Here is a 13747-nt window from a genome sequence, read left to right on the forward strand (position 1 = left end):
CAGTAATCTTTTTGTCCATTACAAAATTTTTATAATTTTTCTTGGCAACATTGTGTACACCAAGACCTTGGTAAAGAATATAGCTTTCAACCGCCAACTGTCCATTTGTTATAAATGAGAGAATTGTTTACCTATCTATATCTGTAGTCTCTCTATGTTTATATGTATGTATATATGCATATACTTTACATCCATACACACATATATGTACACACACAGTATATACACACATCTATACACACACACATACACACATACATATATACACTCATACATACATAGGGTTACTAAGACAAGGTACAGCCCATTCATTTCTCGCAAAGACAGGTAGCCTAGATTTGAGCGTTGAAGCTTAACGGGCACAACACCCAGAGAGCAGTGTGTCCGGAATAGTGTTTCGGCTCCTGTGGAAATGTGTTTGCTAACTTATATCCTCAGCTCACACCTAGGGACACCAGGAGATGCAAACATACAAAACTGAAAGTATGTGAGTTGTAGGGATGTCTTGTGCTAAAACGCTGCCACTGCTCTCAGCCTGCCATCCCATCTTTGAAAGACTGTACGTGCAGACAGGAGACTCCCATCCGTTTCCAGGTGTGCTCCCACCACAGGGAAGGGCATGTTCGCCCGGCTCCCTTCTATCCTTTCTTGGAGTTTCTGAGAATCCGAATCTCTGAGGATGGGGCTCCAGCATCTGTATTTTTAAAGATTTCAGATTATTCCAATTTGCTTTAAAAAATGAACGACACTCCATTGAGGTTGCAACCATTCTCCGAGGACAAAGCTTTCTTTTGAACTTGCTACCGTCAAGAAGAACACATGTCCCATAAAGTTAAGAAATGTAACTTGATTTGGGGGAGAGTTATAAAATACTGGAGTTAAAGGGAATTTGTGGTCCAAAAGGGACAAGGGACTTTTCCAAAGTTACTCAGTGGCAGAGGCAAGACTAGAACCTGTGTGGTCGGTAAATTATTGAGATGGTGCCTTTGTTCCCTGGCGTTACTTCTGTGATTATGTTATGTGACATGACACATGGGAGATTGTCCAGGTGGGTGTAATGCAATCCCATGAGCCTTATAAAAGCAGAGAGCTTTCTCCATCTAGTGGTGAAGTCAGAAAAAGTCAAAGCATGAGGTGGACTGTGCTGTTCAGTTCTCAGTTCTCTGTTGTTGAGATAGAGGGGGCAATGTGGAAGGATCATGTGACATTGTGGTATAATAAGAAGTATATGTCTAGTCTTCATGCCTGGTTCTTGGCACAAAGCTCCTAAAACCCTTGTTATTTCCAGATTGACAGGAATGAGAAGAGTGTCTTTTGTTAACCAAAATAAGCCCCTCTCAACCATGCCTCAAGTGATGCTATTGAGGTGACTCTTGGCAGGCTGCTAGACAGCATCTAGGGCAGTGGTTCTCAACCTTCCTAATGCCGCGACCCTTTAATACAGTGCCTCATGTTGTGGTGACCCCCAATTTCATTGTTACAAATTGAAAGCATAGTGATTAATCACAAAACAATATGTAATTATATAAATCACAAAAACAATACGTAATTATATAGGCGACCCCTGTGAAAGGGTTGTTCGACCTCTGAAGGGGTCGTGACCCACAGGTTGAGAACCACTGTATAGTTGGAGACTGAAATCGGCATCTAGGCCCCAAGCAGAGGGTAAAAGGAACCTTTGTGCTCCCTTTCCTGCCCTTTTAGTCTTCCCATTCCTTATCACTCCATTTCAGGCCTCAGGCATCTCCGCCTCCTCAGATCCAGCAGAGGAAGCTGTTAACCCCTCCTGGCTGGCTGCCCCCTGCTTCCGATCCAGATCCTGCTATTCTCAGCAGCGCTGAGGAGAAGGGCCAGTTCTGGCCAGTTCCTGCTGGCTGTGTCCAGTGGAGGAGGGATGGGGCAGGTGGGGGTGTTTCAGGACATTGCTGGGGCTTCCTGGGACAACTGGTCGCAGGCCCAGGTCAGAGAACACCTGCTGCCATCACTTTACTTGCTGCTTTCTCCTGTTACCAGGCGAGAGCCTAGCACTACCCTTTGTTAACGTTAGACTGCAAGCCAGGCCCTGTTCAAGGGCCTTAATGTGTAAGGTCTCACTTTATTCTCATTCTCATACTCAGTGCTTTATATCTGCAAAGCACCTTTACTGCATCTCGGGTTGCATTTTCACTGGGTGGGTGGGCAAGTAAGGACCTTGACCTGACGTAGGGAGGGCTGAAACCTAGTTCACAGAAGCAGCCGGACTTTTCCAGGGGAGCTGCCGAAGGTCCTAATCTAGAGAAGCTGTTTTATTCCCACCTGTTGTTAGGCACCTTTTAGAATTTGCCTCCTTTTAAGGCCCAAGTAGGAAACAGCCATGCCTGCGATCCCGGCCCCATCCTGACATTCCTGCTCACCTTTGTCTCTCACGTACATCCTTCAGGCACACACATGAGCCTGTGATCTCACTCTGGGAAGAAAGCGTGCATTTACTTTGATAAGCTCTGTGCACCTCCTCCCATTAGTGTGTACCATGATCTGCTCCCGAGGGACACTTCAAGGGAAGCCTCAGCCCAATACAGTCTTAATTCCTAGCTTTCTTGACTCTTTGCTACCTATTCTCCTTTAACATATATATATATATTTAATTGATTTGAGAGGGTAGAGAAAGAGAGAGAAACATTGAGAGAGAAACATCAAGCCTCTTGCAAGCCCCGTACTGGAGATCGAGCCCGCAACCTGGGTATGTGCCCTGCCCGGGAATTGAACCAGCAGCTTCTTGATACATGGGACATTGCTCAACCAACTAAGACACACTGGCCAGGGGACCACCTATTTTTCTTTAGGAAGCACAGGGCTGACACACAGTAGGTGCTCTATGAAGAATGATGATGGTCTGTGTTTACGTATCAGCAATCTTTTGCTGCTTGACAAATTACCCCAAATCTAGAAGCGTGAAGCAGCACATGTATTATCTCATGGTTTCTTTGGGGGCAGGACTGGAGGCAAGATTGAACTTGGTGGTTCTGGTTTAGGGTCTCTCAGGAGGTGGCTGTCAAGTTGTCACCTGGGCCTGTAGGCATCTAGGGGTGGTGGGCCTGCTTCCAAGCTCACTCCCAGGGCTGAGGTTCCTCTCTGGCTGTTGGCTGGATACCTCACCCCATGGGCCTCTCCACTGGCTTCCTAAAGGTCCTCCTGTCATGGCAGCTGGCTTCCACTAGAGCGATGACTTGAGAGAGAAAGGCCAAGACAGAAGCAGCAGTCTTTTCTTGTCCCATCTGAGACGTGGCATCCATGACTTCTGCCACATTCTATAGGTCACACTGACGTCAGCTCCGGGACAGTGTGGGAGGGGTGCATACCAGGGCACGGGGTCACTGAGGGCCAGCTTGCAGGCCAGCTCTCATAATTTGTCTATACAGATATTTTACATTTTTTTCAGAGAACTTACACACTATCTCATTTTTAAAAAATGTTTTTCCATGGACTTATCTTGTTTTTCCAATAAAAAAAGCTTTTCAAGGGAAAAGAATGTCACATTTCCAGATCACTTGTCTCCCCCCCCCCCCCCCCCCCCCAACGTCCCAAGCAACGCCAGTGAGCAAAACAAAATAGAAATGAGCCAAGCTTCTGCGTCTTCGGCAATAGTATTTACTGATGAGGTAGGTGGCTGCTTTACATTCTCGGCCGCAGGTTTGCCTCTATGTAAAGGGGTGCAGAGGAGAAGGGGTTGGACCAGATATTCGCAAAGGACACTTCTAGCTGCAAGGGTTTTTCCTAAAGTGGGTGGGACTATTCCGATCTGACAGAAACAGGGGCAGAGGGCTGGGGAGCTCACCCAGCTTTACCAGGGCAGTCAAAGCCGGGAGCAGAACGGCGTTCTCAGGACTGTTGGGGCTGATGAACTCAGGGCCGGCCAGCACTTTCTGTTAGCAGTCGTATTATTACTACTAGTTCTTCTAACCATCACCACCTCTGCCATTCATTGGACATCTACTAGCTGCCATGCCCACTTCAAGGGTTTAGAGTGTCCATACGAGTCACAATGATCTTATGCCATGGGGATTACTCCCACTTTACAGGGGGAAAAACTAACTCCCAGTGAGTTTTACCTGATTGATTGGCCCTAAATCACCAAGAAAGGAGTGGAAAGCAGGAGGTTGACACTGGGAGGTTTGGTCGAGAGTAACTGGATGCCAGGTGACTTCCTCCCAGGCACCCGCAATTTCTGGCAAGGCAGCTGCACTGCAAGCAGCTGCCACCAGCCCACACGGAGAGGGCGAAGTGACCTCCAGGGCTACCTGTGCAGAGGATGACCTTGACTCCATAGCTATCTGACTGCATCTCCAACAGGTGGACTGTGACACTCTGAGCCAAGTACACGATGGGGAAAAATGCCACATGTTTGCTGTGCACACAGCGTGTGCCCTTGACTTCCAGGATGCAGGAACAGCCGCAGTGAGGCAGGGCTGGAGAGGAGTGAGACTGAGTGCCTCCCAGGAGCAGGCCTGCCCACCCCGCTGTGTGCCTTAGGCTGCCGTCCAAGCCACTGCCATCTCCTTGTGAACTTGGGCTCCTCTCTCCCCATCTCAGGGAATTCCCCTCTCTTCTCTTGGGGTTGGGCTACTCACAGCCCAATGTCAACTCCAAGCTCTAGTCTCTGCTGCCCTCCAGTTCAGCATGACCCCGCCTTACTCCTTAATGTGCTCTGACCTCCCAAACAAAGCCCTTTTTAAAGAAGTTCCTAATTCCCCCTGGGCCCAGGGAGCCCAGCACACACAGGCCTGCTGACTCACTTTAGAAGTCATTAAGGGTAGGGAGGGAAAACTTCTCTTTTTGCTTTGGAGTTGTGTTTGTGTTTCTTTTTAGCAAAGACAAATTAACAGCTCATTACATTAGCCTTTCATGTTTTCCTTCCATTTGTTCCTTATAAGAGTTCTATGTACCTGGTATTATTCTCCCAATCTTAAAAACAAGAGACTGAGGCTCAGAAATGTTACATGGCTAGCCCCAGGTCATAGTAGTGAGAGTCAGAGTTAGGACCTGAACTCAGGTATGTGTAACCTGAGCTGCAGGCTGTGGGCCTGTTAGCGGTGAGCACCGATCACAGGCCAGGCTGTATCTTCTAGATGTTTCTGGACATCGTCTAATTTCTACTCTTGAAGCAACCCTGAGAGATAGGTATTTTGGTGCCACTTTATGGATTACGAAACTGGATCAGCAAGATTAGGTAACTCGCCCAAGGACACACAGAGCTTAGACATGGTGGGAGTTGAGAAGTTCAAAGTGCCCTTGTAGGGCCTCCCTTCCTCCAGTCTCCAGGGCCAAGAGGGCATTCTGAGCTCTGGGTGCTCCAGATCAGATCACTCCTTGCCAAGACTCCACGCTTTCATCAGTAGGAGTGCAGGGCGGATCCAGAACTGGGTGTCCCTCCCACCTTCCAGTCACAGAGTCACCACCACCACCACCTGCCCTGAGACCAGCAGGGCCATCTCACTGCCCCTTCTTCTGTGTTTATGACAGTCACCAGGAGAAGCCTGGTGCTCCTGGCTCATCACCCAGCGCCCCAGACTTTGATTCTGACACCCCCTTTTCTTACTCTAACTCTTACCCTTCCCAAATTCTACAAGCCTTCCTCTAGTGCAGCGATGGCAAACCTTTTGAGCTTGGCGCGTCAGCATTTTGAAAAACCCTAACTTAACTCTGGTGCCGTGTCACATATAGAAATTTTTTGATCTTTGCAACCATAGTAAAACAAAGACTTATATTTTTGATATTTATTTTGTATTTTTAAATGCCATTTAACAAAGAAAACTCAACCAAAAAAATGAGTTCGCGCCGTAACCTGTTTGGCTCAGTGGAGAGCGTCAGCCTGCAGACTGAAGGGTCCCAGATTCGATTCTGATCAAGGGCATGTACCTTGGTTGCGGGCACATCCCTAGTAGAGGGGGTGTGCAGGAGGCAGCTGATCGATGTTTCTCTCTCATCGATGTTTCTAACTCTCTATCCCTCTTCCTTCCTCCCTGTAAAAAAAAAAAAATCAGTAAAATATATACTTTAAAAAAAAATGAGTTCGCGTGTCAGAGGTTCGCCATCATTGCTCTAGTGTCAATCACCAATACTCTTAACCTTTCCATTGAAAGTTGAATGCTCTCACTCCTAACTATTGTGTGTTTTGCAGTGGGGACACTCTTGGATGGGACAAATCTTTAGTTTATGGGACTGTGTTTTGTAGGACATTTAGCATCCTTGATCCACCTGCACACTGAATACCAATTTTATGATAATGAATCTCACTGATACCTGACTCTCCCCTGAGGACCCTGTGGTCCTAAAACTCTCTCAAGTGGTGGTGGTTTTCTATCCAACAGTCCTTATTTGCTGGGCCTGGCGTAAGATAGGTGTTCTCCTTGGTCCTTATTGTTGCTTCCAGATCATTCTGCCTCTCTCCCCCTAACGGCTCCCAACTAAGTTTGAATTGCAAGTCTCAGACCCTTTCCTCCTCTAATCACAATCACCTACCGATCTCCAGGTCCTCCTTCCAATTCCTTGATGAGTAGAACCTGGCTCACCGTCACCCTCTCCAACCCCACTCCTCTCTAATTCTTGGTGAATTTAATACATCCACACATGAAACTTCCAGTACCCTTGTCTCTGAGGTCCTTCACTTCCTCTCCTTTAATGCTATTATCTTTTACCCACTTCCAATACTTACTCCCATTTTCTTACTCTAGAACTTGTCATCAAGGGAACTACAGCCATTCCTTAAAGGCAACTCCAAATATCCTTTTCTTCACCTTTTATTTTTCCAGTTCACCCTAGTGTCTAAACTTTAAAAATCCTACCGCACCAGGACCTACAACCCATTGGTCTTTCCACCTTTTCTCTGTTGCTCATGCCCTCACGAAGTATAGTCTCGCTCCAGGGCATTTGCACTTGAGGTGTGCTCTTCCCCAAATACTAGTACCTGCAGGGTTAACTCCTCACCTCATTCAAGGTGTGCTCCAGTATCATCTTTCACAATGAGGCTTTCCTGATCATTTTATTTAAAAGTTCTCCTCACCCAATATTGTTGCTCCTTATGAATTGTCCTTGTCCTTTCACTAAGATACTATATGTGTGTGTGTGTGTGTGTGTGTGTGTGTGTGTGTGTGTGTGTATATATATATATATATATATATATATATATATATATATATATATATATATATATATATACTGGAGATACCCCTAGAGATACTGAAGACATTTGAAAGAAGAGGAAGGGAGATACCCCTTTGGATAGTGGATCTTAAAGCTGATAGAAAAACATAATCCTCTTCCTGAATGCCAAGTTTTTTTGTTTTTTAAATATTTTTATTGATTTCAGAGAGGAAGGGAGAGGGAGAGAGAGAATTATCAATGATGAGGGAGACCCATTGATCAGCTTCTTCCTGTAGCATGTGCCCTTGACCAGAATCGAACCCGGGACCTTTCAATCCTCAGGCTGACGCTCCATCCATTGAGTCAAACCAGCTAGGGCCTGAATGCCAAGTTTTAATTTCCATGGATGAGTGGGCCTGAGAGAGGCCAGTTTCTCTTTCCCCTCAAGGAGGTAGGTGACAAAAGCTGCATGTGGTAGAACCGTGGGGACAGATGTGATGTGGGGCACTGGCCTCAAAAGTAGGAAGCAGAGGTGTTAAGAGAGTGCACCACACTGAACTTGGCAGTCTTCACTGGCAGGGTATGGGGCAGTGTGGAAAGAACAAGGACTAGGGTTTCAGGCAGAACGAGAACTCAAATCCATGTGGATTAGTTTATGCCTCTGAAACTTTGTCTTATTGCTTAACTGCTTTGTGCCTTTATTTCCTTTTTTGTCAAATGGAGATGATAGCAGTCCCTCCCTCGTGGGGTTGTCATAGGACTGGAACTAACACGTAATAATAACGATGATGATGATAATTAGCATGAATTTGGATATCTACATGCCAGGCATTGTGCTAAGTGTGCACATTAGGTCACAGGAGGTGCCCAGAACAATGCTCAGCTCATATGGGCATCTGACACATTTTAAGAAACTTTGTTATCCAGCGCTGTGTAGGGCACATGACTTTGGGGACACGAACATTTAAGATATGTGAATATTTCAAGTCACTTTCCTGTTGTGAGATGGCAAAGCTTCAGCTGCTCTGGAACCTTGACACCCAAAAAAATATTCAGCCTGGCCGGTGTGGCTCAGTGGTTGAGCATCGAACTATGACCAAGGAGATCACGGTTCAATTCCGGTCAGGGCACATGCCTGGGTTGAGGAATCAGTCCCCCGTAGGGGGTGTGCAGGAGGCAGCCGATCAATGATTCTCTCTCATCATTGATGTTTCTCTCTCTTCCTCTCTGAAATATATATATATACTAGAGGCCCGATACACGAAATTCATGAAAGAGTAGGCCTTCCTTACCCCAGCTGCTGGCACTGGCTTCCCTCGTAGCCCTGGCTTTTTCTGGAAGGTTGTCCGGAAGGATGTCCGGTCTAATTAGCATATTATGCTTTTATTATTTCATATATATATATATATATATATTTTTTTTTTCATCAAGATGGGTCAGTTTATGGCTATACCAACAAAAGTGTATTTCTCACTTAGACCACACACCCAAGAGGGGTCAACCTGGGGTTCTGCTCATCAGTGTTACTTAGAGCCACTGATGGTTGGATGCTCCATGTTGACATCTGTTTCCACAATTACCAGGAGAGACAAAAGGAGGACTGATAAAGAGAAGCAGCAATTAAATGCTTCTGCCAAAAGTAATACACATCTCTTTTGTTCACATTTGTTTGGCCAAGGCAAGCCGAACTTGGCCACATAGGATTTGAATATGGTGGAGAAATGCAATCTACTCCCAGGAGAACTAACATATTTGTGAACAGACCAATAATCATGAACTCTAATGAGCACTGCAGAGGGGCATTCTATGGATGGTGGACAACATTGACATTTTGATGATGAAGAATGAATAATAAGTACCATGAACTGAACATTTACTATATGATAGGTATTATATCAAGTACTTTATATTCATATACCCGTTAACTTTCCTGAGGAGGTCTTAATTATCTCTATATTATAATGTAAAAACTGAGGCTCAGGGAAGTTTGATTACAAAGGCTTAATAGCATTAAGGATAGCATAAGTATAGTCTGCACAGGTTTTCTGGATTTACAGGAAAATCCTTCAAAAGGAACTGTAGCTCTGGCCTGTGTGGCTCAGTTGGTTGAGTGTCATCCATGCACCAAAAGGTCACTGGTTTGATTCCTGGTCAGGGCACATGCCCAGGTTGAGGGTTCAGTCCCCAGTTGGAGTGCATACGGGACACAGTTGATCAATGTTTCTCTCTCACATTGATGTTTCACTCTTTCCCTTCCTTTTCTCTAAAATCAATAAAAACCTATATTTTTAAAAAAGAACAGTGTAGTGCCCAGTAAGTTCTGAGCATGTGCAAGGATAGCAGACGGGTGTTGAATGTCAACTCTGACAGCTTTGCATTGGCTGCTAGGGAAAGGCGATGAGAAGGTTCACCAATGGGGGAGAGTAATGTGGTTGATTAAGAATGTCCGCTGTGGACATAGGAAGCGGGTGGCAGCATGGAAAACAGATGTTTGTCATCTCTGGGCACATTTCTTAACTTCTCTGGGTATCAGTTATATCACTTACAAAACAAGGTTAATAAAGCCTTACCTGAGTGAAGGTAGAAGGCTGGCCAAGATGGGTGTTGTTTTTTTTTAATGTCCTCTGAGGGCACTTTCTGTCCCTAGGTGCATATATTCCAGCTCATTTTATGCATATTGTTCCATCATGTAGTCATGAAAATTCATTAGTATGTGTAGGATGGGCTGCGGAAGGGAACTCAACAGATTGAGTCATTGAAAACTGCTCCTAAAAAGAGCAGAGACTTTGACAGGAAGAATGAATCATTTATTGGCACTTAAGGGTGCCAATCATTGCTGCCCTACCAACCATCTGTGAGCTGAATATGCCTCCTGGTCTGTAAATCCAAGGCCTGTATTTCTCAGTTTGGGGTGATGTGTAGGGGAGGCATGAACCTTCAGATACATGTGCCTCATCTTTTCAGTGGCGATGTGGGGAATACGAGCAATGTCTTTTTCATAAGGTAGACAAGATGTACTACTCAGGATCCCAGTGGGAAATACTCAAAGGGGTTATTTGAAGAGATTTTAATAGAGATCCTATTTCCAGAGCTATGGTCCGGATTAAGGGAACCAACAAGGGGCAGTGAGATCATTGGTGACTAGCAATGCAGGAGACTGTTACCACACACAGCCTGAAGGAATGACAGGAGGGGGAGGTGTTACTGGAACCTGTGAGTGCTGTGGCTGATCTAGAAGGCTGCTCAACCGAGCCCTGGCTATGGGAACTTAGCAGCTACCCAGACTCCTGCCACACAGAGAGAGGTGGGGAGTTAATAACCAGAATGGTCTCTCCTCCCATCTGCTGACAGCCAGAGGGTGAGGGACACATGGAAGGCAGACCTCTTGGACCATGCAGCAGGGCAGAGTGGGGTGAATATCTAGATAGACACATGGAGAAGGCCCAGCACACATGAACAGACGTATACAGTGGGATACATATGGAGAATCACGTAAGCTTTAAAGATGCCACATCAGAGTTGAGCAGGGAGGAAAGAGGGAGCATTGAGGTGTGGGGAGCCACATTCATCTTGAGTTGGGGGGCCAGGCATCAGCCTGGGAGGAGAAATTTGGAGCTTTTGTGAATATTTTCTTGAGTGATAATCTAATGTTTTTCTTGAATTTTAACCACCCCCCCCCCCCCCCCGCCCCACTCCCCCACGGACCTCAGAGCAGATGCCTCCATGAAGGCAGATAAAGGCCTATACCTGCATTGCCCAACATGGCAGCCTGGAGCCACGTGTGGCCATTTAAATTTTAATGAAATGAATTAACATGCAATACAGTAAAAAATTTAGTTCCTGAATCACACCAGCCACATTCTAAGTGCTCAATAGTCACACACGGTTATGCTGTATTAGAGATGGCATCACGTTTCCATCACCACAGGGAGTTCTCTTGGGCAGACTGGCCAGGATCTTTGTCACAGCCCTGGAGGGCTAGGGGGCTGGCCACAGGACTCAAAAGCTGTCTTCATCCGCCGAATCCTCTCCTTGATGACAAATGACTCTGCGCAGCCAGCAAAACAGTCATGATGATAATTGCAGCCCACAATGATTTAGTTCTTTAACATGAGCTGAACAGTATGCTAAGGATTTTATCTCCATTTTAAGGATGCAGAAACGGCCTTAAAGAAATGAAGGGACCACGCAATATTAAGTTGCACTGTATGACATTGCCATACCCAGTTGTTGTTTTTTTTATGAAAATGGCAGTTTCACATGCTTAACATCACAATACGTAGCAGAGCCAGGTTTCAAATCCAGAGCCAAAAATCATGTCAAGTTCAATGTGGCTAAGCCTCTGTAAGTGATCACCTTGAAACCCACTTCATAGGGCTGTTGAAGGATTAAGTGATGCTGATTCTGTGCCTGGCGCACAGTGGGGCTCATGGAATGTTGGTTTTTTGTTTTGTTTTGCTTTCATTCCCTTCTGTCTGTCAGTCTCATTCTCTTGGGAGGCAGAGCACAGCTGTTTCAACAGATGTGGCTAGTGAGGTTGGGAGGTGGGGGCTGCTGTCATTTACCAGATCCCCTCCCAGGGACCTGCAAAAGTTCATCTTCCTCACCAAGACCTCCTGCACCCCCACCCCTCTCTCAGGGAGCTACCTCGGTGGGGCTCCTTGGGGTCCTTCTCTCAGGGCCTCCAGCAGGGGTTGGGGTGATGAACACCAGTCCTTCCTGTTCCCTGTGTCCTTAAGGGGCAGCTGCTGCCCTGAGCATGGCAGGTGGTTGCATAAACTGTGTTCCGACCTCCTGCCTGTTGTAACTCTGTTTCCATGGTTCCTTCTGGCAAGGAGCCTCATTCAAATTCCTCCCTCTTACTTGGCAAGAGGGAGAGAAGTCCCTTTGGTGGAGGGTCCTGCTGTTTAGATGGGGTTTTAGGATTTGGGGGGGGGGGCGTATAATTTCCATCCATATGAGGACGCTTTGTCTCCCAGAAGCAAATGGAAACAGAGGGTGCCCACTTAAATTTGAATTGCAGATAAGCGGGAGTTAATTTTTTTAGTGGAAGTATATACCATGCAATTCTTGGGACATACTTCTAAACATTATTTACTTATCTGGAATTCAAATTTACTTGCGCATCCTGTATTTTAACTAGGTGACCTTCCAAGAAATAGTGGGGTTTCTGTCCACCCTTCAGATGCCAGGTCAGTTGTGATGAGGCTGAGGGCACTTGGGAGTAAGCGGGAGGGAAACCTGGCCTAGGTTTTTCCAGCTGCATCCTAGTTTTGCATTCAAAGGGAAGTGATTTAGACCATGGTTCTCAGGATGTGGTCCCAGGACCAGCAGCATCAGCATAACCTCGTAGCTGGTAGAAATACAAATCCTCGGATATCACCCCGACCTACTGAATCAAAGACCCTGGGGGTGGGCTCAGTAATCTGTGTTTAATAAGCCCCCAGATGATGCTGATGCAGTTTGAGAACCACACGTTTAGACTTCGGGCAAGGACCTTAGGGATCAGACAGACAGGTTGGAAGCTTGATCTCACTATTTACTGACTGTGCCAACTTGGCTGAATTACTTAACCTCTCTCAATAAAAAAAAGAAAAATTGTTTCTTCTTGAATAAAAAACAAGGTACAGGCAGTCCTCGGGTTACGTTGGACTCGATGTACGTCATTTCGTGGTTACATCGCCATCTCCCATTTATTTATTTAAAAAAAAAAAAGGTCCGTCATTTTGACATATGTACATATTTGCTTTATGTTTTTTATTATTTACCACAAGTAAAGGTCAGGAATTATATTTCTTTTAAATTTTTTTATTGTTACACTTCATTACTGCTGTGTATGTGCTCCATGTGAGTGATGTAGGTGCTTATGTAGGTGGGTTCCGACTTACAGGGAAAATCGCATAGGAACGGATCTCCGAGGACCTACTGTAATACCTAATTTAGGGACATACCATGGTATCAAGGGTAAAATGAGGTCAAATGTTATAAAATACAACCTATATTTGTGCCTGTAATTGTAAGAACACACAACATGATTGTTTTTATGACATGAGCATGATCGGTCCAGTCATGCCCTGAGACACGTTGGATGGTCAGCATAGCAAAACTTCTCATTATTGGGCCAATCTCTGTTTGCTCAGTTCAAACACACCTTTAATTCCCAGGGCTTCAATTCCCAGGAGTCCTATGGAAAAAGGAAGAAATTCGGAGGAAAGGGGGCAGGGAGAGAAAGAACTTACACCCTATGGGAGCTGGCTTTCTGACTCACAGACAGAGCCCAGAGTAGAGGGCCACATCGATTTAATTCACTTTGTTCAGTACTCGGCCCAGAATAGTCCCCCAAAGGCAGAGTTTTTTGGTTTGTTTGTTGAAAGTGAGGGAAAGGAGGCCTAGAGAGGTGAGGACATGTGTGGGCTCCTATCAAGGGAGAAGCGATGAGCACACTTTAGCATGTTTCACAGGTTGAGTCTGGGGGCTCACATGTTAACCGCAGACCAGGGTTTCTCAGTGTTGGCTCTGTTGATATGTTGGGTCAGATAATTCTTTGCTATGGGGCTGTCCTGTCCATATTTAGCAGCATCCCAGGTCTCTGCCTACTAGATGCCATAGCTCCCTCATCCTTCCTCAC

The sequence above is a fragment of the Myotis daubentonii genome, chromosome 11 (genome assembly GCF_963259705.1).
Source record: "Myotis daubentonii chromosome 11, mMyoDau2.1, whole genome shotgun sequence".
NCBI lineage: Eukaryota > Metazoa > Chordata > Mammalia > Chiroptera > Vespertilionidae > Myotis > Myotis daubentonii.